The sequence below is a fragment of the Pantherophis guttatus genome, chromosome 3 (genome assembly GCF_059756535.1).
Source record: "Pantherophis guttatus breed Tessera chromosome 3, ASM5975653v1, whole genome shotgun sequence".
NCBI lineage: Eukaryota > Metazoa > Chordata > Lepidosauria > Squamata > Colubridae > Pantherophis > Pantherophis guttatus.
The window spans coordinates 43997398-44022733 of NC_142065.1; the positions used below are offsets into that span (position 1 = coordinate 43997398).

Genomic DNA, 25336 nt, shown 5'->3' on the forward strand with positions numbered 1-25336 from the left:
ATGTCAACCTAGTTCAAGATCATGTCCTTCTAAGGTCAATAGTCTTTTGTTCTTCAAGCCAGTCCATTCTTTCACCCATGTAAGTATGGAAGCTTGACAATACAATTCCCAATCTGGTAGCCCAAAACCACTTCTATTTTTAAAATCTTGCAACATTTTCAAGCTTATCCTTGCTTTTTTCCCTTGCCAAGTATATTTTAATATTGTTTTATTTAATTCTTCAAAATATTTTTTCTAGTTTTATTGGTATTGTTTGAAATAAATATAGTAATTTTGGCAGGATATTCATTTTTATACTGGCTCTTGCCATCAATGATAGTTGTAGATTTTTCCACTTCTCCAAATCTGTTTTAATTTGTGGCTCCAATTTATAATAATCTTCTTTAATCGTAACACACCTTGCCATTACACACCTTGGTTAAATATTTAACTTTCTTGACTATCTGTATACCTATTTTCCTCGTTAGTTCTTCTTTCTGAGTCTGTAACATTTTTAACTATTATTTTTTCTTTATTTATTTTCAGTCCTGCAACTTCACCATATTCTTCTATTTTCCTAATTAGTTTAAGTCCATTTTCTTGTGGGTCTTCCAAGATAAAGACCAAATTGTCTGCAAATGTCTAATTTATATTGTTCCTTTTTTATTTCCATACCTTTAATTTCTATATCTTGTCTAATATTTCTATTTAGCACTTCCAATGTCAATATAAATAGTAAAGGAGATAGCGGACATCCTTGTCTTGTGCTTCTTTTATATTAAAATTTTCTGTCGTATCTCCATTTACCAATCTTTTGCCGTTTGTTTATGGTATATTGGCTTTATGTTTATCATGTTAATAAATCTCTCCAAAGTCCATAGATTTTAGTTGTAACAACATAAATTGCCAATTTATGTTATCAAATTTACGTTATCAATTTTTTTATTTTAAAAAAAGTAGCTCTCTCTTTTAAAGGATTAATGTCTTTTTACCTTGTTAGTTTTATATTATCATCCACTCTCCAGCTTTTATATATTAGTAGTCCTGTTTAATGTTGAAGTAGCCTGAAAATTGTTCTATTTTACTGAGTTGCTTCTCTATCATTCAGTCTTTATTGGTTTTATAGAACGGAGAAAGCAATTATTTGTTGACTGGCTGTAGCTGGCTGATGTTTGCAAGACTAGTGAAGATTTAAAACCTGCTATTTTTTTACTAGCTGGTAGTTTCAGGGCCTCAATGCTTACTTCACCAAGTTGTTTTAGTTTCACCTCCTCCATGCACAGCTGGTTGCTTTTTCAGTTCTCCATCTCAATGTCCTTTCCAATGACACCCACACCCTATGCAGGCCTTCAGCATTTCTCTTCTATCTCCCTGCAACACAGGTGTGTGCTTTGCTGTCTTCAAGTCCCAAAAACAAAAAGCCATAATGAAAGAAAACTTACATCAGCAGCCTTGAGTATTTCTTTCCACAGTGATGCAGAGAACTTCGAGAATTTTTAGTTGGGAACAAAAAAAGTCCAAAAATGCTCTACAATTTGTGGTGCTGCTTTAGTACAATGACTTGGGCTAATCTCTCTCTATAAAACCATTGTGGTGATGTGATTTTTCTTTTTTTTTTAATATATTTTTATTGTTAAAATGTAAACAAAAATACAAAGACAATACAAAACAAACAAAACTCCCACCACCCACAGCACCCACACAACATTCTACATATATACTTTTTGTCATCAACATTATATATAATATTTTTCTTTGCATGATAATAAGAAAATAATATTAGATTCTTAATTCAACTACTTAAGACTTAGTATGTATTTACATCCTCTCCTTATTACTTAATCTTTCACCCTAGTTGTTATCGTCTAAGGTTATGTTTATTTTCCTTTCCAGCCATTGGTACCATTGGTGCCACACCCGGTAGTAGGAAGAAGGAAGAAAGTAGTGATGTGATTTTTCACTTAGCAATTGTGGTGCTCAGTAATGAAGTTGCCAGTCCCAAATGTGGTCATTAATCAAGGACTACTGTTAACTTTTCCAACCCAGATAACTGTGAGGGAAGTCTCAGAGACAGGAACGCATCAGAAAGTGCACTCCCTCACAAAGAATCAAGGCTTGAGGAAACTTTCAGTTTTTATCATTTGAGTTTGAAAATACAGCCAGGAAACAATCCCAGGCAATCTGTTTTATTTTTAGTCCTTGGTAAGAACACCTATTATTTATATTGCACTTCAGAACACCTCTAAATTGCAACTAATTTTCCCTTGAAAATCTTTCAAAATGTCCAAATCCTCTTAACATCAGCACAAGATTTTCCAGCAATGGTTAGGCTAAAATCCCATCTATATTTATCTTCTCACTGAACCATTACATCATGTCACGGTTTTACTGCTTGGATGGCAGGCACCATATAGAACTGAACTGCACTCCACTAAATAATAAATATTGAGAATGTTTATGGAAAACTAGATGTCAGAGAAAAGGGTTTAGCCTAATACCAAAGCTCTCTGTAATATGCCAGTTTTGGGTGTGTATGTATGTATGTATAAACCTAAACCCACATAATTTAACACTCAACTCCTAACTTCAAGTCTTGAATGTATCTAAAAGCGTCTTAGCGTCTTACCCTTAAATTGTTATGAATCACAATTAAAATATCTGGAACAAAAACCAAACAAATCACTGGTGAACAGGTTTAATCACCCAAAGTACTGTGTGATGAACTGAGTGAGAAGCTGAACAGTGCAGGGCGACTTAGGGATAAACGATTTTTGTTTCTTATATCTGCAAATATTCCAGAAGCTGCGCGAGTATAAAACGTCGTACTTACAGGCATGCAAACAAATGGCAGCATGTTCTTTTTTCCTCCTTTTCCCTTCAGCCAATAAAAATGCGGAGGTATATCAGGCAGAGCCAATAGCAAAGCTGAGAGGCCTCTTCAAGACTCACTTGTTCATTCTCGAAATAAACGTAGAGAATGGTGGGAGGCAGGAAGTTCTTGTGCTTTTTAAGGGTCGGACTGTACTTTTGCTGGAGAGATGTCTCCACGTCTGGACATGCTTAGAGAGAACGGATGGGGGAAACGAATGCAGTTAGTAGGCGGTATACAGAGAAGGTGTTCTCGATTTGCACCAGCTGACGCAGTCGGCGTTCTGAGGTTGAGAAGGGTGCCAAGTTAAAAGACATGGCAAAGGGAAGTAAACAAAAAAATATTTTTGTGTGTCATTTGAAGGAGTGACCACCGGCGCTGTTCATGCAATACGCGAGTGCCACAGAATTACAAAGGAGGAGTTTGACCACCACACTGGAAAACAATATCTGTTAATTTGAAACTCAATACAGCGGACGAACTGCATAGGAATGGCAGTCCGAGAAACTGAAGTGCGTCAGAAGAAGAGAGGAAAATATAGGTAGTTAAAGATGGGATGTAAATGAACGCTGCTAGGAAGGTAAGATCAGCAATCGAATGATTTAGCGTTGGGATCTGCTTATTTTTGAATCTCTCCCATAAAGATTTCTGAGCGTCTTTGTTTTGGTTGTCGGAGAGGGGGAAAAACAATAATTACAAAAGAGTCCGATTTGGGTTCCTTGCCCATGGCGAGCAAAAGCGGTGGTTTCTGCGCTCCTCTAATCGATCGCTTCCTGATCCTGGGTTTGGAATGCGTCGGAGTAGCGTAGCTGTCCGCAGAGGAGCGATTGGGATTATTTCGCCTTGTTTTCGTTTTGGCAAGCTGTCACGAGTGCGCGGCCCAGTTAAGATGGGCAGCCACGTGGTGGAGCCGGTCGGAAGAAGAACAGCTCGAACTCGCCTAAATGCGGAGGGGGGGGGGGAAGGCGGAGGGAGGTGGAGAAAAGAACGCCGAGCTCCCCGGGGGAGGGAAATGTTCTGTTCTGTACCGCTCGCTCCTGCAGTTGCCGAGGCGATGAGAGGCTGCGCTGATGATGCAAATGTGCAAACCGGTTCAAGAGGCATTAAGCGCCGCCCAGATCCTAAATTCAGCCGATGCTTCTAAGCCATCCCGCAGGTGCAGCCCTTTTTTTTTTTTTTTGCTTCTTCCTCGTGATAGTTGAAGTTATAGAGGACCATATTGGAAAAAAAAAAAGAAGAGAAGCGGTTGTAAAGCTGCACTATAATAAAAGCCCTTGTTTAGATAATACAGGAATAGGAAACCGAGGGCCCTGCTGGTGCATAACCTTAAGAGTTGGAGATTACAAGATCCGCAGTGCTGGATCCTGCGTCTGTTCCTTTAATAATAAACTGTTCGGGAAGATTAGACCCTGATCAAAGAGGTAGACCGCATACATTTGTTTTAAGTTTGACGAATCAGTTTATATTTTTATATCTACTTCTCAACTTCCGGGGTACAGAAAACTATAAGCAATGTGTATTTGCAGTGGCGGAAATATTGATATGTACAATATATAGGGCATAAGCCACTCCGATTGAAATATTGTTTAATATCAGTGATTTGGGGATGGACAGGACACTTTAGAAATGTCACACTTCTACCAAAAATAAAAATGACATTTTAATTGTGATTCTGCATTTCAAGGAATAGGCCACTAACTTTGTAAAAGGGACCATACTTTCCACTAATCAGAAGAGTAAGGTGTGTTTCTAATTGGCACATTCTATTTTTTGCCTTGGGGATGAATTATTTGCTAAGCATTCTGTTAATTATGAGGATGACTAAAAAACTCTGGAAAAAATGAAATTACAGAACTAGTAAGCCACTGTGTGTCACTATATAATCTTTATTTTCAAAATGCTTTGCTTCTGTTTATGGTTGCAGTGAGATGTATTTCTCAAACCTACTATTTTTTAAAAAAAAAAAATACTCCTGCAGTGTGTTACTTTAAAATAAGTGCTGTGGAATTAATCCGTATCTAAGAAATCTTAAATCTGTGACTAAGATATATGTTTTAATTTTTCTTTCTGTGGATTTTTCCCAATAAATTGATGTTTGGTTTCCTATAATGACTAACACTGCATTTTAGCTGTCTTAAAGTTACATAGGCTTATATATAATTATGATGAAATTGGATCCGCAGGAAAAATTATAGAGATTCCTGACTGTTCAGAATTCCAGATAGCCATACCCTTTTTAGGATTTATTCCACTTCCTGCCCCGAAGACATAGTCTGTGCTGGCGTTTCTGTTGTAGTGAATGTGCTTAGTAATAGTTAGGCAGTCTTGGTTCAGCCTTCCTTGTCTTTACACACAATGTTGGGTTTTCTTTTGGTTTTATTAAGCTTCAAGAATTTTGGATAGGGAAATGATATCTCAATATAAAAAGATCCAGTTTTTGAATCAATTAAGACTTTTGTTTTTAATAGACCCCCTCCACTATTGTCCTAACTTGAAATGGATGCATAGTTTTTAAAAGAATGTACTAAATCTAGCTCATACTGCAAATGTACGATCTGAAAATAAATTTTCTGTGATTAATTTTGAAGAATAATAAATGCTGTTATATCTTGTAACAAAAAGCAAATGATACTATCAGTGTACATGTTAGGGACGTGGAAAGCATTCCAACCTACTAATGGCTGTTTTGAATGTTCAAAACATGAAACATGTTTCAAGTGGCTCTATTTTGAATATTCTGATTGAATTTCAATTGGACAATTCATTTGCTGTCTTATTTGTTCTCCTAACCATTTTCCATCCTAATCCGCACAGCAGCATGGGCCAAACACCCCCCTACTGCTATTGAGATTTATTTATTTATTTAGCGTATGGCTGGTCACACACAGCATTAAAACACTTCATTTTTACAGGTTAAAAACAATTAAAACAATAAAAAAGCAGTAAGAAAACCTAAAAGGAAAACAGAAATAACATTTCAAAGTTTAATGTCGAGTTTGGAGATCCAGTCAGTAGCTGCTGTTGTTATGCAGAGGAAGTCCCTAGAATCTCCTGGATACCTTCTGTTAGGGCATTCCCTCACTATATGCTGGATAGTCTGTCGAGGGGCCCCGCAATCACATTGTGCTGAAGGTGTCTTTCCCCATTTATACAGGGAGTCAGCACACACCCCATGAGTTTTCTAATTCTATTATATGTCACCTATATGTGTCGGGGTAGGCTAAATCCTGGAAGTATACTACTAGGATTGATATGCTCGGAGACATCTTGGGGGGAACAGCTGTTCCACGCCTCCATCCACTTTTGTGTGGTGTTCTGATGATCGGCCATCAACTTACGCGCTGTCAAGATTGGTGGATTTCTTGACTTTAATCGGCATCTTAAGAGATCAGGAATGTATCCATGTATGGGTAGAGAGAAATTTAACAGGATCTTACTATACTCCCGAATGAGAGCTTCTTGTCGTCGTAAGTGCGGGGGGAGTATGTGACTAAGAACTGGTAACCAGTAACTAGGTGTAGATTTTATGCACCCAGTAATTAGCCTCATCGTATGGTTAAGTTGAACATCAATAAGTCCTGTATGTGAGCTGTTTATCCATACAGGTGCACAGTATTCCGCTGCAGAGTAGCAAAGCCCGAGGGCTGCACATCGGAGAGTTGGGGCTGAAGCTCCCCAAGTTGTTCCACATAGTTTTTGTAGGATGTTATTTCTGCTGTTAACCTTGGCAGTCATATTCTGGATATGTTTCTTAAAGGACAGGGTCCTGTCTAAAGTGACCCCCAGGTATTTTGGTGTTGCCTCGTATGGGAGCAGTTTGTTATTTAGGTATACATTGAGTTCTCTTTTTGCCAATTTGTTGTTGAGATGAAAACATGATGTAACTGTTTTACTTACACTTGGGATTAATCTCCATTGGTGGAAGTATGTGCTCAAAGTTGTAAGGTCGGCTATAAGCACGCCTTCTGTAGCTTCGATGTCCTTGTGGCTATATGCTAATGCCAGGTCATCAGCATAAGAGAACTTTTTTGATATCGTGGGTGGTATATCAGAAATGTATAGATTAAATAGAGATGGAGCCCCTGAGGGAATCCGTTATTCAGGTGTCTTTGCTTACTGATTTTGTCACCCATGATGACTTGAAAGGTCCTTGCTGAAAGCATGTTATTTATTAGGCGGCCCATAGTCCTACAGGGGACAGCATGGAGGAATTTCTTTAATAGGCCCTCCCTCCATACTGTGTCGTATGCTGCTGTGAGATCCACAAATACAACAGATGTTTTCAATTTATTCTGATAGCTGCTTTCAATATGGCTTGTAAGACTAAGTACCTGATCAACACAGCTCCGATAAGATCTAAACCCAGCTATTGAGATTGATGGAATGGAATGGGTAGATTGTAGGTGGGTTTTGTCCTGTTCATTATTTTGCAGGTAGGTCAGACGAAGGTGTGAATTGTTATCTAATGGTTGAATCATGGCAGTTGCCTTTGAGTGGATACCTTTGGGTGGATGATTGAGAGTCTTCATCGACATGTGAATTGTTGTATTTCATACAAAACTTGCTAATGCTCCTAGGGTTATGTAAAGAGTAACTGGTACAGTGTGGGTTTGGAAAACTTAATTTGTTAAACTTTGGTGTGTCAATGCATGCTCTTAAAACTTGTTGATATTAAGAATGCATTCAAAATGGAAAAAAATTATATTGGCTTGGCTTTGACAGGTTTGCATATTATCTGCTTACTCTTAAACACTGTTGACATGATATTAAAAAACAACAGCAATTTTCCCCCTACATTAATTTCTTTTTTCAGCTAGCAGTCTCTCCTTTATACAAAGCAAAAAGACACAGCAGAGGACTAAACAATTACTGGTACTTATGCTGGGCCTAAACCTGGCAGAATTCTTACAAAAAGAAACACGAAGTCTGTTACCTCAATTACTTGGCAAGATCAATCCCTATAGAAAAATTGACTAAGGAACTTATTAATGTTTTGAAAAATATCTTCCTAAGAAAACTACAATTTAATTTGATATTTTTAATGCCTTGGAGTCAGATATAGTAGCAAAAATAATTTTTAAAAGATTAGTTTGGTTCAACAATCTGGGAAAGAAATGGAAAACATTGATTTTCTGTTGTGAAACGTGTCACTTGCTGATACCTGTTTAGATTAAAGTATTTTTCCAGTGGTTAAGAGCAGAGATGTATTCCACAGTTTCCCATAGGATTTATTTAATGTTTCCAGAAATGTTGAAAAATATTCTGACAAATTTTATATTATTTTGGTTGGTGGACCAATGATCACATCACTTAATGTCTGTCTGTCTGTCTACCTGTACAACAGAATTGGAGGGGATCTTGGAGGTCTTCTAGTCTATCCCCCTGTTAAAGTTGGAGCCCCTATAACATTCCGGGCAAATGGCTGTCCAGTCTCTTCTTAGAAACCTCCAGTGATGGAGCAACCACAGCTTCTGGAAGCAAGCTGTTAATTGTGCTTACAGTCAGGAAATTTCTCCTTAGTTCTAGGTTGGATAAGACTTCAACTGTTACTTCTTGTCCTGCTCTCAAGTGAAAATTTATATGGCTGCCCACTGTCAGTGATTCTAAAGATAAAACCCAATATAAAAACAATAAAAAGCAATAATCCCCTGCCCCTGGCAAACATTATGACCTTAAGGAATAAATCATGGGAACAACAGTTCTGAGTTCCAGTTGTTTTCTGTGACTGCAATACTTGAAACATTTCAAGCACAGCAATAACATTCTGATGGAACCTTTTAAAAGGGAGTGTTTTATTCCAGGTCCAGAACAAAGCATTTTAAAATTTTGTTTTGTACATACCATTGTGATTTATCCTTCCAGCTCCAGTTGTATTCTTGCTTTCAATATGATTGACTTTTTAGTATAAAATAAGGTAAAGATTCCCCTGCACATGCGTGCTAGTCATTTATAATATGGTTTTATTAGGAAATCTGACTTACTTCCTTATTTCCTAAATAATAACACTAATTTATTCAACTTATATTCCACCCATCTCTCAAAAGTAGAAGTGCAATCAAGTGAGGGATCTCATTTTGTTACCAAAGGCCTGGGTAAATAAGGCTTTTAGTGCTATGTATTTAAATGGTCTCATGATGCTCAACAAATAAGTTTTGTTTTATGATAGAATCAGTTGAAGATAAAACATTCCTAATGGTATAAAATTATATTGTAGAATAAAGCATCCAATGAAATTTTTGTGTAATACATCTAAAAAGCAGAAAAGCTATAGTAAATGAATACTTCCATTTTCAAATCTTTATATCGTTTAAATGTAAAATGTAGGATTTCCTCACGATAATGATTCTTTATAATGGGGAAGCGGGCTTGCTTGCAACTAATTCCTTGAGACAAAGTAAACATTTGCTTGATCAGTTTCTTCTGTTCCACTATAACCTATTTTGTTTGAGGACAAATAAAGCCAGAGGTATGGCATAAAAAAGAAATAATTGAAATGTTCTCTCTCTCTCTCTCTCTCTCTCTCTCTCTCTCTCTCTCTCTCTCTCTCTCTCTCTCTCTCTCTCTCTCTCTCTCTCTCTCTCTCTCTCTGTGTGTGTGTGTGTGTGTGTGTGTGTGAATGAACAGAATGTGACTTTTTCATGAAATATTGGAAAGTGATTGTTTCAGTTTTGGAATCAATTTGATCCCCCCCCCCCCTTGTGTTTAACTATATTTATACTGCTGCTTTCTACGTGATGTTCCATAACTGTGTGTCAGCTCCAAGGGGGAAATTTTGTAGTCTTGTAAGGAGTCTAATTACTCTAGTTTCTGCATCAGTACTGCCTGCAAAAGGCCAGTTCAAAAGTGAAGGATAGGAAAAATTGAATGTATCACTTATATTGGGCAATAATGGCTTCTATTCCTAAACTATACGTTATTTTTTGCTGTTTTTAGGAAGAAAAAAATGCTTAATTTACTCTCTTGGTAGAATTTTTAGGTTCTGTGCTTTTATGAATAAAATTTAAATGATAAATATGAACAAGAATTATATAAAATTGATATGAATCTTGTTTTCTCCCACTGTTTTGATATTTTGCCTCATTCATTATTTCACAGGAGTTGTTCCAGCTATTTCATTCTAATTGCTATGGTCAAAGGGATACCGGTAGCAAAAACACACAGGTTGTTTTCTCTGTTCAGGCGTGCTTTAAGTATTGTATCCCAATGTTGTATCCAAATAAATATTTAGCTGTTTGAACCTTAAATTCTTTGCCTAACTATCACATAGTTACTTACTATAGGATATCTCCCCACCAGAAAAGATATTAATGGAGTTATCAGTGACAGTTTTCACTAATTTGTACATGGGTCTTCATATTCACTAGGTGCTTTGGGTAGTAAGCAAATAAAGGATTGAAATGAGTCATGAACAGAAGTGAAGGACTGTGCCATGTAAAGAGGATTAGCCCCCCCCAAATAGAATAGTAAGAATCCCAGGGAAAGTACTTGAATGTTAAGTGAATCCCAATCAAACCTGTACCAAATTACAAGTTTGACAGTGGAGGTCAGAGAAGAAAGGATAAGTAAGCAATTACAAATTTTTTGAATAAAGACTATAAAGAATTGAGGGGTTCTTTGGCTAGACTTTTCATAAGTACAATAAAGGAACCGATGGAATATGCTGAAAAGAGAAAAGAAAACTTGGAATAAGTTACAGTATTGGAGATTTTATTACTTTTGGCTCTGTTAGTGAACAAGATAGAATTGCTGGCAAATGCACCACAGAAGAGCTGAAATATTTACCTGTAGAAAGGAGATAATACTTCGACATTGGGCCAGTTTCTACCAGGGATCTAATTTAGTCAATTCAACATCTCCCTCATGGATTTACCAGAAAGCTTTTTGGGTTAGATAGGGCTCGTCAAGAACTCAGGTGCAGTTCCCATTTGTAGCAGTTTCCAAGTGTTTGCTTGGTTGGATTTTTCAGAAGAAAATGGAACCTTTTGAGTGGCAGAAGTTGGATAATGTTTATAGAAAAATACCAGATACAAATATCATTTAAACAGCCATCTTGTACATTTGAACGTTTTGTAGCAATATAGAAATGTCTGTATGCATGTCTGCACAAGTGCATATACAGCTTTCATAAGGTATTGATATTGTAAAGGCACCTCTTATAGATAGCCTTTGCTATCTTTAAAAATGAACAGCTATTAACCAATGGTGGGTTGCCCCCAGTTCGCACCGGTTCTGTAGAACCAGTAGTAAAACTGGCGGGAGGCTCTGCCCACTGACCTTGATGTCATCAAAACGCTTCTGCGCATGTGCAGAAGCTTCTGCAATTGCGCTGAAGAGCGCGCGCGCGGCCCCATTGCAAACCAGTAGTAAAGGTAAGTAGAACCCACCCCTGCTATTAACATAGGACTGCTGTCTGGCCTATTCTAACAGTTAAAAGTATTATTTCCCCCCCTCCATGTTACTGTATCTGTACTTGTTCTTAGAGAAGAAAATAAACAACAAAAAGGATAAAACATTCTTCAAATGGGAAGGTTCTCCGTGCGCTTTCCCTGTCTGGCTACCAGGTAATAAAACCAAAGTAGTCAACTAGGAATAGCAAATCATGTTTTGTAAACATAATTTCTGCTTATTTTCCTAGGTCAACTGCATTAAGAAAGCTCTGTTAAAAAAGCCTTCTCTAAAGGCTGCCAGAATAACCACTTCTATAATTGTAATTCATTTTTTTTTCTGATACACCTCTTTCTGGTTGCCAAGTAACCAGTCATATTGCTTAGAATCCATATTATTATAGTATCTTCATTGTTAATCTTATGCCCTACCCTTTTTCAATTTATTTTGTATTTTAATTACTCAGTTTAATGAAACAAGGAGAGGACATTCATACATATGTTTGAAACACTAAAGATGACTAAGGATATGATTTTAAGCCCTCTCTGCGGTAATCAGCTAAACAGGCCCCTTGCTATGAGAATTCAGGTTGCTACGGTTACCTATGGAAACTAGGACTTTGGGTTAACTCAGGACATGGATGCACAAAGCTCAGTACCTCACGTCTCAACATCCGCTAATGTGTCCTTGCCTCTGTATCTGAGTCCCAACCCCACCCCTAGACTTTAGTTGTAGGATAACTAGCTGAAATTTACCAAACAGAATTCACCAGTTGTAGAAGTCTGCATTCAACTTAGGCAGTGGAATGGAGACCAGTACACCAAATATCATTCAAGTTAAGCTGAAAGACAAAAAGACAGCTGTTTTAATTGGTGATCTGAGAAAGTTTTGGCCTAACATAAATATTGTTTTCTTTGTCCATTAGATTCTGAAATATGTATCATGCTGTAATATGTTCCCTTAGAGGGTAGACAAGGATAGCATTAGTAGGATTTCATTGCAGATGTTGAACAAAATAATATTAAGTAAATATGAGTAAAAGAAAAGGAGTTGTGGAAATGAGAGATTAAGATAGGATTTAAAGCTTAGCAACTAAATATTGGATCTTGGTATGTCTCTAAATAGATAACCTAAAAGATAAACTAAATGTAGATTTTTTAAAGATAAAGTTACAATTTGTATATGATTATAAGGTGACCTTCAGTATAGCAAACACTGGCAATGTAAGGTCTGGAAGTGATATGAAGATCATCTAGTCCAGCTGTGTGCCCAGGACATAAATCCATATAGGTAGTCCTCGATTTATGACCACAATTGACCCCAAAATTTCTGTTGTTAAGCAAGGCAGTTGTTAACTGAATTTTGCCCCATTTTACAGTTTTTCTTGCCATAGTTGCTAAGTGAATCACTACAGTTTTTAAGTTATCAACATGTTATTAAGTGAATTTGGTTTGCCCATTGACATGATCCCAGGACACCAAAAGCACCTGAATTTTGATCATGTGATCATGGGGATGGTACATTTTTGTATTTGCGAAAAATGATCATAAATCACTCTTTCAGTGCTGTTGTAACTTTAAACAGTCACTAAACAAATGGTTGTAGGTCAAAGACTACCTGTACTGTAGTATTCCTAATGGATGACCATCGCGCCCTTATTTAAACATCCATCCTCATGCCTTTGATTCTTTGTTCACAAATGTAAGACTTGCCATGAAATCCATCTCACTGGTTTCTGTCCATTCTGTCTGTTGTTCCAACTTGTTAAGGTTTTTGCTGAAACTCATTTCCAGGTTTCTGTTACACATTTGATGTCACATGAAAACTATTTTAAACTAGAAAAAAAGATCAAGATACAATTTAAAGTATAAAGAGTAAAGTGAAAAATATGCTTTCCTTTTCTCAGCCTCCAAATATGATGTAATGCAACATATTTACTGATTTCTGGTCAATTATTATGGCATAGGAATACTTTGATCAGTAGTAGGTGGGTTAGATATAGGTTAGCATGGAGGTTTATATGGTTCATATTGACCTAACCAGAACTCAATCGGGATCTGTATAAGAAAATGAAATGTACTGATGCATATTCACAATGTGGTTAGGCCATATCCTTTCCCTCTATGTTGTAAACTTCTATTACCTGTGTTGGGCAAATAATGGTCTGACTGGAAATGCAATGCTGACCAATGATTTATTACTGGAGTGACTGGAATTACTATTTTATAGATGCCTCCTCTGAAGTTTGGTGCATTGTATAGAGCAGGAGTCTCCAACCTTGGCAACTTTAAGCCTTGATGACTTCAACTCCCAGAATTCCCCAGCCAGCTTTGCTGGGAGTTTAAGTCCGCTTCATAGATGGAAAACTATCTTGATGGAATACAGTATATAAAAACCATTACTTAGGTCCTAGGCAAAAGGGGCTTAATTTTTTAAGACCTGAGAAATGAAATCATGTTTTGAAGTAGCTCTGGCAGAGAGACCTCTCTGTTTCATTGGAGGGTAAGAACGGGAGGAAATAATGTACAACTTAATCACACTTGCAAGATTCTATTACTAAGGTTAATTTCAATAAAAATAGCTTTAGCCTTCCTGTGGAATGATTTCCTAGTCTAGTCTACATAGTGGGATCAACATAGATGATTAGGGCTCAGACAAAAATGATGGGGAGTCCTGTTGCTTGGAAACATGGTAGGTGAGCTGTTCTTAAATTATGGAAGAAGAGCTAAGTGGTAAGTTTTAACTTTCATTTACTCAGGATGCCCCCTTTTATTTCTTTGCTGTCTTGATCACCAGAGAATAGTTTTTGATAGCAGATCTAATATGTTCTCTATCAGCTTTGCTGTCATCGTTCTATGATAATATTTATAGCCATTTCATTGTCATTTTCTCCTTTAATAACTACAAATATAAATTTGCTCTTGAGTATCTTTCTCTTATGGTGCCATGCAATTATTATTTTATCATGGCTTCTATTTCTCATTCCATTTCAACTTTTACAGAAATGTCCCAATTATCCTTTCATGTTCAGTAATAAAATGTGACACATGTTCTTTGTCAACATTTAAACATTTTTTTCAACAAAGGGGCAAATAAGAAAACTTAGCAACATGATCAAAGTTTTGAAGTTGTTTATAACTTAATTTTCAGATTGTTTTTCTTTTCTTCTTGCCCTTTTTTGCTGTTTATCAATTATAAAATTATATTGAAAATTTAAAAACAAATTTATATTTTGTTCATTAGTTTCACATTAAGAGTCATTAAAAATTTGATATTACATAATCAAAATACAAATTTAAAAGTAGTAAACTCTGTACATTGGTACACTTATTTTATAATAGAAAATACTTTTAAGGGATGGCTACTTAGAAATTTGGGTGATACATTGGGTTAATTTTCTACTTTTTTCCTGATGTTTAATGATAGATGTTAATAATTTGATTATATAACAGAATATGAATCTGTAAAATTAATTATGATTGATACAGTATGTATGTATGTGTGTAGATATATTTTGTCCTCAGTCTTTTCGTCTTTATTTTTCATACGTGTCATTCTATAAATATGGATATGAAGGATGCCAGTTCTTCAAAACTAAAGCTGCAAGCATGATTGGTTGAATATTCATGCTTCATTTTAAACCTTAAAATAAAAGCCATGATTAGTATGACAGAGCATGCCTTTTATTTCATTTACCCCTTGTTCTTAGGAAAATATTATATGGATTTATTTCATGTATGTAGGAAAAAAAATATAAATATATAAAACAAGTCCTGAAAGATGTTTAGCCAAACCTCCAATGTACTGAATAAGAACAACCATTGTTAGTTTTCTAATTTTGTAAACATGTGGTGTTCAAACCTGTTTTATACACTGGCCACATCTAGAATTAGTTCTACAAAGTCTGTTAATTTTTAAAGTGGTCTTTGGCAAACTATTGTTTTCTTTGCAGTGATTAACGTAAAAGTGATCAAAACAGATTTTCATTTCTTTATCTACTACATTTTATATTCACATTGGAAAGGATGGATCTTAAAAGAAATAATCTGGAATTTAGCCTATTCAGATCTGAAATACAACAGCCCAGAAAATTAGAGTAGAAAAGAAGATTTGGTTGATATTTATGTTCTCTAAGTTAGAAGAAAAATAAAATGGTCTCTTGCTGTTTGGTCTTCTGTCTCTTTCTTCCCACCCTCTCCATTCATGAGTTCTCTGTGAGCTCATGAAACATGAAACCTAGGAAAAAGTTGAAGTGTGGCTGTAATTGGGATTATTCTATTTTTAGTTAATCAGCAAGCGATGTGCTGTCCTATCCATGTCCCAGTAAAGAAATTACATAACTCTTAACTCTGTCTGCTGCAGCACCAACTTCCTGTTTCCTTTGAACTTTTCTTTCTCTCCCTTTTTAAAAACTTTTCATGTCACTTTTAAATACCAGAATATTAAGGAATCTCACCGTATATTTGAGTTGAGTTTAACAAACTGATACATTCTTATTTCCATAATATATTGGCTGTGATGTTTTCATCTTTATAGAGCAAAAAAAAACCTCGATGTTCCAATTAGGTAGCTAAGAACTGTTTATAGTCCTACACATTTTGCAGAAGACCCATGGTTTTCCATGTAAGTAGTGGAAAGGAGAAGGAGAAAGAAGAGTGAACAGTCATGATACATATTTCCGTTAAGGAATAATATTGAGTTTTATGAGTGTATGGTTCCTTTAAAAACGTAAGTAACATTTTGTTTTTTACATTGCAAGAACCAGTACTGTTAAGTAAGCATCATTTGCTTGATGCTTCTCAAAAAGGATTATTTAAAGTGGGAAGCTGAGGGGTCTTGATATTTGCAGTTTTATTACAATAGATTCTGAAGTTGCTGGCAAAGTTCTCAGAACTCACAGTTTACTAACAAACCTGTTCTGCGCTGTTCCACCTTTTGATTCAGATGGTATTAAAATGATTATTTTGTGATAGAGAATTCTAAATGTATCTTTGGCTTTATGATAGTTCAACATTTTAATCTACGGATGTGCAAATTTTACTAGGCTAATGATAATGCTCAGATTTTCAGTGACATTATTTTCTATAATTTTACCTGATTTTTTTTTTAAAAAATATTAATTTATGTCAATTGCCCAGTGTCTTTACATGCTATATTCACTATTTAAAATGTGTATATGTGAAAATATTTGTTTACTTGAAGTGAATAACTGATGATAGATAGTTCCTTCTCTGTGTTATAGAGATAGTTGGATGTTCATATGACAGATATGAGGAATTATCAATTCCTCCCAAAATGACAAGTTAAAAAAAGGGATCTAGAAGTCCACTGCATGTTGTATTTTTTTTCCTGAATTCTTGTTTCTTGCAATTGTCTTTCTGTGCTAGGAAACAAATTGACTATGAGAATAAGCCTGAGACATTACATTCAAATTGGAATCTGAATAAACACATACTTGTGTTTGTACTACACCTAACCAAACTGGAAACAGTATAAGAATAAAGTATATATAATCTTCAGATTGTTAATAGCAACACAATCACCTTGCATCTCTTTACATTCCTAGCATACAATATACACTTGCCTCTAGAGCTTTTTTCCTCATGCGTTTCTTCCATGACTCATGAAGTACAGGGTGCCAAACAGAGAATGGCTATTTCTGTGCCACTAGTGCAAACCCCACTACCTCCACTTATGTTGTCAAGTGAACTTCCATAGTAGGAGGCACCCTGTGTTCTTTGTTCTTAGCAAATCTTTATGGAAATATCTTCAGCAATACTGGTTTCTCCTGTTCAGAAGCATGTCTTTTTTCCCCTACTTGCAGCTTCTTGACATTTACTCACCTGTAGGGTGGGTAGAGATACTCGATATTAAATCCCTGCTCTGTACAGTTTCCTAATATAGTTCCCATTACTGATGCTGTCATAGCTATAACACAAGATATTTATCAATTGAATATATTTTACATATACAATTAAATTAAGGATAGCAGCATCCCTTGGTGCCAAAGGACAGCTCTGAAACCCACAATTAATTTCTTGAATGTGATTGCATAATTGTTTCTTACAAGGTTTACGATCCTGCATTGTCTCAGCATTACTAGGACTTTGTGTTCTGTATTTTAAGCCTGCTGTTAAGTTCCACTCTTGAGTTTTATTGCTGTTTGTTGCTGGATGTGCAATTTCTTGTACTTCCTAAAATTAGTTTGCAAGCATTTTTGCAGCTATGCAGTATAACACTTATTGTCTATTTACTGAAAAATTATCTTTATATTCCTTGATAACTTTCACATATAAATTTTAAAAATGTTTCAAATTTACAGGATAGAGCTGAGGACTTTGTGCAATATCTGCATGACAACATCGCTCAGATTAGGGAAGGGCTGGACTCTGACTGGGTGATTTCAGGCGGGGTGACAGAGGCAGGCCTTGAGAATGTTATCTGGGAGGAGTTTGATCCAGTGGCTCCCAAAGACGTGGACAGGATTCTAGGCAGGCTTAGCGCAGCCACATATTTATTGGACCCATGTCCCTCCTGGTTGGTGCTGGCCTCCCAGGAGGTTACACGAGGCTGGCTCCAGGGGATTATTAATGTGGTGGTGAAGCCCCTCCTTAAGAAGCCTTCCCTGGACCTGGCTGTATTAGCGAATTATCGTCCAGTCTCCAACCTTCTCTTTGTGGCAAAGGTTGTTGAGAGTGTTGTGGCGCGACAGCTTCCCTGGTACCTGGAGGAAACGGTCTATCTGGATCTGTTCCAGTCAGGCTTCAGGCCTGGGTTCAGCACGGAAACGGCATTGGTCGCGTTGGTTGATGATCTCTGAGGGCTCGGGACAGGGGTTGTTCCTTTGTCCTGGTCCTATTAGATCTCTCAGCGGCTTTTGATACCATCGACCATGGTATCATGCTGCGCCGATTGGAGGGGCTGGGGGTAGGGGGCACCGTGCTGCGGTGGTTCTCCTCCTTCCTCTCTGACCAGTTGCAGTTCGTGTTGACGGGGGGACAGAGATCAACCTTGAGGCACCTTGTGTGTGGGGTGCTGCAATGGTCGGTTCTCTCGCCCCTTTTGTTCAACATTTATGTGAAGCCGCTGGGTGAGATCATCCGTGGTTTCGTGGTTTCATTCGCTGATGACACTCAGCTGTACATCTCCAACCCGGACCACCCCAACAATGCCCTTGATGTGATGTCCCGGTGCCTGGAGGCCGTGCGTATCTGGATGGGGAGAAACAGGCTCAGGCTCAACCTGTCCAAGACCGAGTGGCTGTGGCTTCCGGCATCCCGATATAGTCAGTTGGCGCCATCGCTGACTATTGGGGGCGAGTCGTTGGCCCCCACAGAGAGGGCTCGCAACTTGGGTGTCCTCCTGGATGCCCGGCTGTCTTTAGAAGAGCATATGACGGCTGTGGCCAGGGGGGCTTTTTATCAGGTTCGCCTGATCCGCCAGTTGCGTCCCTTTCTGGATCAGGATGCCATACGCACGGTCACTCATGCTCTCGTCACATCCTGCCTGGACTACTGTAATGCTCTCTGCATGGGCCTCTCCTTGAGGAGCACCCGGAGGCTCCAGCTGGTCCAGAATGTGGCTGTGTGGGTGGTTATGGGGGCGACTCGGCGCTCCCATGTAACACCTCTCCTGCGCAAGCTGCACTGGCTCCCGGTGGTCTTCCGGATGCGCTTCAAGGTATTGGTTACCACCTTTAGAGCGCTCCATGGCTTAGGACCCAGGTATTTACGACCGCCTTCTGCCACCGATAGCTTCCCACCGACCAGTACGCTCCCACAGAGAGGGGCTCCTCAGGGTGCCGTCGGTCAAACAATGTCGACTGGCGGCCCCCAGGGGTAGAGCCTTCTCCGTGGGAGCACCTACCCTCTGGAATGAGCTGCCCCCGGAGATACGGCGGATCCTGGATCTTCACACCTCTCGTCGTTCCCTAAAGACATTTTTATTTCAGCAAGCCGGGCTGGCCTAACTCTTTTAATTTGTTTTAACTCTTAAATTGTTAATTATCGGTTTTAATATAAGGGTGTTTTAATTGTGAGCCAAATTAATTTAATTGGATTTTAATACTGTTTTAAATTTTGTATTTCTTGTGTTTTAGCTGTTGGCTGTTCACTGCCCCGACTCCTTCGGGAGAAGGGTGGTATATAAATATAAACAAATAAAAAAAAAAATTACTGTTAAAAATAAATTCAACTTTTTTGAAACCTAAGTCTTACTCAGGCAACCTTCCATTCTCTATTGTCAGAGCACTACCCTTTATAACTTTTTATAGTTATTACATAGATTATTCGACAGGACTTTTTTCCTTTTTTATTATAACCATTATTTTATTTTATGCGGTTTTAGAAAACTGTAAAAAGTTGTTTGAGGAGCTTCTATAATTCAATGTGGACTTTGAATCTGAGCCTCTCTGGTTTTAGATCAGAATCCTAGCCATCACGGCATTTCACACACTTAATTGGGGAGAAAAATAATCTTGCTGTATTCTAAACCAAATCTGGTTTACAGATCAAAATTTGCAAATTTAATCGAACTTCTGAATGAACTGAAGAATTAAAGTTACACCTTCTTTGCAAGTACAGTAGAACATTTTTAATATCGAAACTTTACCATTTGAGTATAGAATCGCTTTCTGGGTTTGCATACTTATATAAGTACTATACTGAGAAATGACTAAACTTCCTTGCAAAGAGATTGAGTTAAAGGGTTGTTTGCATACATCAGTTATTCCCAGGAAGGAATGCAGTTTGGTGCTGCATATACTTTGGTGTTGTTTGATCTTGAGCTATAGGGTAAATAAGGGCCTTGAAATGATTTGTCACTGTCATGTTCTGAACCTACAAGGAATTTGCAGAGGTTATGTAAATTATAGTTTAAGTTATTTTCTTTTTCTCTAAAGTAAAACGATAATTAGTATTCTGTTGTATCCCTAGACTACCTTTTGTAGGAATTATAATAAGTGCTGGTGCTGCTGGTGGAAGAATTGTTATGCATAAATATGGCCTTTAGATCATTATCTCATGTTTCATTGAGAGAGCCAGATGCCGTGAAACAATTACGTTGTGCATAGATTGAAGAACGGGAGTTTCCTATACCTAGTTTCAAAGAAGATATGTGGCATAAAGCTCTGTAGCAGTGTGCAGTTCTTTCTATTGTGATTTGATCATTATGCTGACCCTCTAGTAATTCTAGTTTTGTTCTTTGCATAGAGTCAAGTTTCAGTGGCATGTATTCTTGATCGACTCATATTTAATAGTCAAGAAGACTTCTGCCTGTTATATGCTCTCCGTCCTTTTTAAGTTTCTGATTTTTTTTTTTTTTTAATTTATATGCCACCCTTCTCCGGAGACTCAGGGCGGCTTACAATGCGCTAAGCAATAGCCTTCATTCTTTTGTATATTTATACAAAGTCAGCTTATTGCCCCCACAACTGGGTCCTCAATTTACCTACCTTAGAAAGGATGGAAGGTTGAGTCAACTTTGAGCCTTGGCGAGATTCGAACCTGCAGTAATTGCAGGCAGCTGGTCTTAATAACCAGTTTAATAACAGGGTGCCTTAGACCACTGTACTACCAAGGCTCTTTCCATTTCCATGATTGAATGAGTTACACTATGATAACTTCAGTGCTTGTCAAATAGTGGGGAAGATGATAGATTTTCCATTTCTTAAGAATGCAGCTTTCACACTTTCAGTACATCCTTGCTGACTTTTTTTTTTAAAGGAGCAGTAATTTGCTTCCCATTTTAAGTTCAGTCATGGCGTCCTTCTCTAATGTTGACACTTTGGATATTAGACTACGGCTGCTTTTCATGCTTTTGCTTCCATTCTGCAGAGAAAAATAAAGATTCTGTTCCACTAAAAAAGGGGGTATGAAAAATACTGCCTTTTTAAAATGTACCCAACTGTTTCTGTTCAGGAAGATAGAACAAAACTGATACAGTTGTAACTGTCTGCATTGCCATTTCTCAGTCTTTCTGAGACAAACAGTAATAAACTATGTCTGGCTTTCTCAGTACTAATTTAATATTGAACTAGCAAGTCAATGGAAATGTATAGTGATAGAGACATGTGGTTCTAGGTCAGGGGTCTGCAACCTTAAGCACTCAAAGAGCCATTTGGAACCGTTTCCCACAGAAAAGAAAACACCGGGAGCCACAAAACCTGGGTGGGTGTGGCCAACTCAATGTCACTCACTTCCACCAGTCACATGACACGCCCCGAGCCACACCTACCCAGCAGGTCATTAGGGCAGAGAACCAGTTGTTAAAAAACACAGGGAACCACAAAACCCTTTTGACATTTCTCTCTCTCCCCTCCCTCTCTGTATCTTTCTCTCTATGCCCTGGCACTTCTCCATCCCCTGCCATCGCCCTTACCTTCTCCGGTCAGGCGAAGAGTGACTGGGAAGGGAGGATGAGGGGCGGGGCCAGCCAGTGGTGGGAATCACCCGACAGAGAGCCACAGCAGAGGGCCCAAAGAGCTACATGTGGCTCCAGAGCCACAGGCTGCTGACCCCTGTTCTAGGTTAGCAACAAATCGATGTACATTTCTGGTAGCTGCCCATAATCATTATGATATCATCTTCTTTTTGGAAATATTATTCACCAATATTGTTGTTAGCAACTTGTCTTGTTTTAGCTCAAGGGGACACCATTGTGTTTTTTACTCTATAATTTGTCCATTACAGGTTGCTTTCTAATTATAAATTAAGAAACATATGGTCATGTTTCACTTTTAGGAACGGTTTGTACTCATCAGACATGTGAAGGCATGGCAGACTTTTTAATTTTTATTTTATTCTTGTGGTGAAACATCTTCCGATGTGCACTAGCCATCAGATGGCAATTCCAGGAAGTTCTGATTCTTTGGAAAAGCTACTTTTTCTGAGATTATCCTCTTAAAGTTCTATTCATTAAACGATTTGGGATCCAATCTAGCTTTTTCCATAGAATTAAAAATTTTTGCTGACTCACTGATAATTTACAGTTTCATTGCTTTGTAAAATAAGTTTTGGCCAGCAAATCAAATGGGAGTCCCATTCCCATTTGGATCCATTTAGGCATCTCGGCAGGGATAAACACTGCTTCATTTGAATTTCAGTTAAAGATGATTGACTGAAACTCTGGAGCATGAATAAAGGAAATGGCTGAAGAAATGCTGCTACAAAGAAGTTCTATGAGAGTTCTTGGGAGGTTCAGTCGTGCCTTGGCCTGTTTCTCCGTTCAGTGCCTGTCCTTTGCTTTTCCTTCCTGTGCATTCTAAGCTTGGTATCTTGGTGCACTGCTTAATACTGTATATGAAAGCTTGCAGTTGTTTTTGTATGCATCTGTGCATAACAGATGTCACTATCAGGCTGGAAGGACTTTAAAATAGCTCAGTAAAGAAGGGGATGAGGAATTGCCTTCCAGTGCAAGAATTAAGGCTGGCATATTTCTGTGTAGGGTGATCACTCCAGATTTTTCTCTCATCTTTGGCCTCTTGCTTTAAGGGAAGCTGCCTATCATTTTTGAATTTCGTTCTTTTGTCATACTGATCATTTTCTTCCTTTCCTTAACGTTTCCAATTATTTTCTTTCACTGTTTGAGCAAGCCTTTAACCTCCCAGCATACTTACCAGTGGTAGATTCAGGAATGCTGCCCACATCCTTTTGGAGGGAACCCCTTTCCTGCTGCCTAGTCCTGCAGAGCTCAAAGGATTAGCTGGCAAAGAAGAAACAAACACTTGACCATACCACTGTTAGTGACTTGGACCTTCAGATTATATGTATCCGAATCTGATCTATACAAAGGTATTTTATCCTGTTCCCTCATTGCCACTTCTTTCAATGGAAAGTGGTAGGCTTGACATTCATAACTACGGGTAGTCCTTGACTTACAACCATTTGTTAGTGACCATTCAAAGTTGCAACAGCACTGGAAAAAGTGACTTACGACCATTTTTCACGCTTATGACCGTTGCAGCATCCCCATGGACACATGATCAAAATTCAGACACTTGGCAACTGGTTCATATTTACGATGGTTGCAGTGTCCCAGGATCATTTGAACACCTTTTGCGACCTTCTGATAAGCAAAATCAATGAGAAAACCACATTCACTTAACAACAGTACTAAGTTAACGGTATTAACTTAACAACTAGTGATTCAGTTTACAACTGGGGCAAGAAATGTCATAAAATGGGGCAAAACTCATTTAACAACTGTCTCACGTAGCAACAGAAATTTTGGGATTCAATTGTGGTCGTAAGTCGAGGACTACCCGTACTCATTCATATAACAAAAAAGTGAAACACTTATTGGAGAGTGTGCCCAGTCCTGGAGGAAAGCAACTGTTTTCTTGGAACTGATGGGTGTTCTCTGTCCTTTAAAGGGGTTAATTCAGATACTGCTTGGCTGCTTGGAAACTGCTCTCTGTTTTGAGGGCTGTTGTATTTCTTTCAGTCAGATCGTCTGCACACACTTGAAAACAAACAACTGTGTTTCCAGGTCTGCTGCCCCAGAGTGGAACCTGTAACTGCCACTCCTAAAAAGAGTTAACTGAGCAAGTGTAGCAGTGGAGGAGCCACGAGAAGCTGATGATGCAAACGTGAGGGAAGAGTGGAAAAGAAGCAGAGAAGCCAAGGTGAGGAGAGAACAGGGAGATATAAATAACTTGGGTGCTTAGCTGGGGAGTGACTTTCAGTCTTGGTTTGTCCGGCCCTGGTACTGCTGGCATCGGCTCTCAGGGGGAAAGCTGCAGTTCTGCTGTTAAAACACAAGGAGCAGCCTGGAGAATTTTGAGCTGCGTCACACAGCTCAGAGGGAGAGAGTGAGAGCCAGCTCTGTCGATAGGTCTACTAGCAACAGCCTACTGCAGCAAGAGACAGAGAGAGAGAGATCATGCAAGAGAAGTAATAACAACATTGGGAAGCATGGTTCCTTTTCAATCCAGCATGCTTTTTTTTTTTTTAAAGGAACATTATTTGGGAACTTGTTGAAGATCAGTGGATTTTGTCCACTGATGGTACCGGAAAGATGCGACGCAATTAATCCCGCAAAGGTGGGGGAGGCAGATATAGGAAGGGTTAATGGGAGGAAAATTCTGGAATGTTCTGTGCTGCGGCAGAGCGAACAGAGGGTTGAGGACTGCACAGGTGTAGATGAACAGATCTCATGGTTCCTCTATTAAATACGTACGTATTTTTTTTTATCGGAGTTGTGGGGGAGTTGAACTGAGTGTCTCACTTTGTATGTATGTGCCTAGAGGTATCTTTCTGCCCTCCCATCCCTCAAACTTTTCATCCAGTATTATTTTCCTATGGCTAAATGTTGTTTCTGTGTCTGCATCAGACCAATGGAATGAAGGCACAAGTTGTAAAATGTCAGTGCATAGCTAGCTATAATGCAGAGTCAAGAAACAAGGATGGGAAATAGAACAGTAGCTTTGCAGAGGATGCCATCTAATATCCCTTTCCCCAATTTCCTTATTAAATCAAGAAGTTGGCAGAGGGGTTTCTCAAAACACTCTGGCTCTTTAAGGCTGAGAATCTGTATCTGCAGAGTTAAGAAAGTGGCAAATAGACAAATGATGACGCAGGGATCTTTGCTTGGCATGTTGTTAGGTTTAGAAAGCATTGGTTGGGGGGGGGGTGGAGAGGGGACAGGTACATTGTGAAGCCCCAGACCAGCTGACAGAGGGTGAGTTAAGAAGGGAAGATTGCATTTAAGAATTAAATGTCATCATTTTGGCGTCGGAAAGTTGTTTACCTTTCTCTCTGCGTGTCTCCATGTTGGCAGCCTTCCAGCTCACATGTGATAGTCTTCCCTGTACTGCTGCATCATTAACTGAGTGCCTGAGATTGCACATGATTGGCTGGGGAGGGCTTTCATTCTAAACACTGATTTCCATTGGAGGGAGAAGCAGTGGCAGGTGAAATGCTATCTGAGATTGGTTAGAGCCAGAATATCAAATCTAAATGTTCCATTCCAATTGCTTTAAAAGGGGTTCTGAACAGTTTGTGACTTAAAATGTTGGCTATTTGCTTTTATTCCCACCCACTCCTCTCCTTTACAGCAAGCACTTTGGAATGTGTCTGTATTCTCAGAGCTAGTGTTTTAAAGAGA

The 25336-nt window shown here is 38.3% G+C and overlaps 2 long non-coding RNA genes across 3 annotated transcripts in view; both read right to left on the minus strand.

The window, feature by feature from the left end:
• LOC148114563 (uncharacterized) overlaps window positions 1–9452 on the minus strand; it is a 53068-nt gene extending 43616 nt beyond the window's left edge. The window contains exon 1 of the long non-coding RNA XR_015733034.1: window positions 2810–9452. This is a non-coding gene — a long non-coding RNA (uncharacterized LOC148114563). The remainder of the gene's footprint in view (window positions 1–2809) is intronic.
• Window positions 9453–10534: 1082 nt separating this feature from the next.
• Window positions 10535–25158, minus strand: LOC148114564 (uncharacterized). 2 transcript variants are annotated; one of them, XR_015733036.1, is made up of 3 exons: window positions 24980–25158; window positions 22848–22933; window positions 10535–18444 (listed from the first exon to the last, which is right to left on the minus strand). It is a non-coding gene; the product is annotated as an uncharacterized LOC148114564 (long non-coding RNA). The 2 variants fall into 2 exon arrangements; XR_015733035.1 differs by lacking the exon at window positions 10535–18444 and having other exon boundaries at window positions 22010–22933.
• Between the last annotated feature and the right edge of the window lie 178 nt (window positions 25159–25336).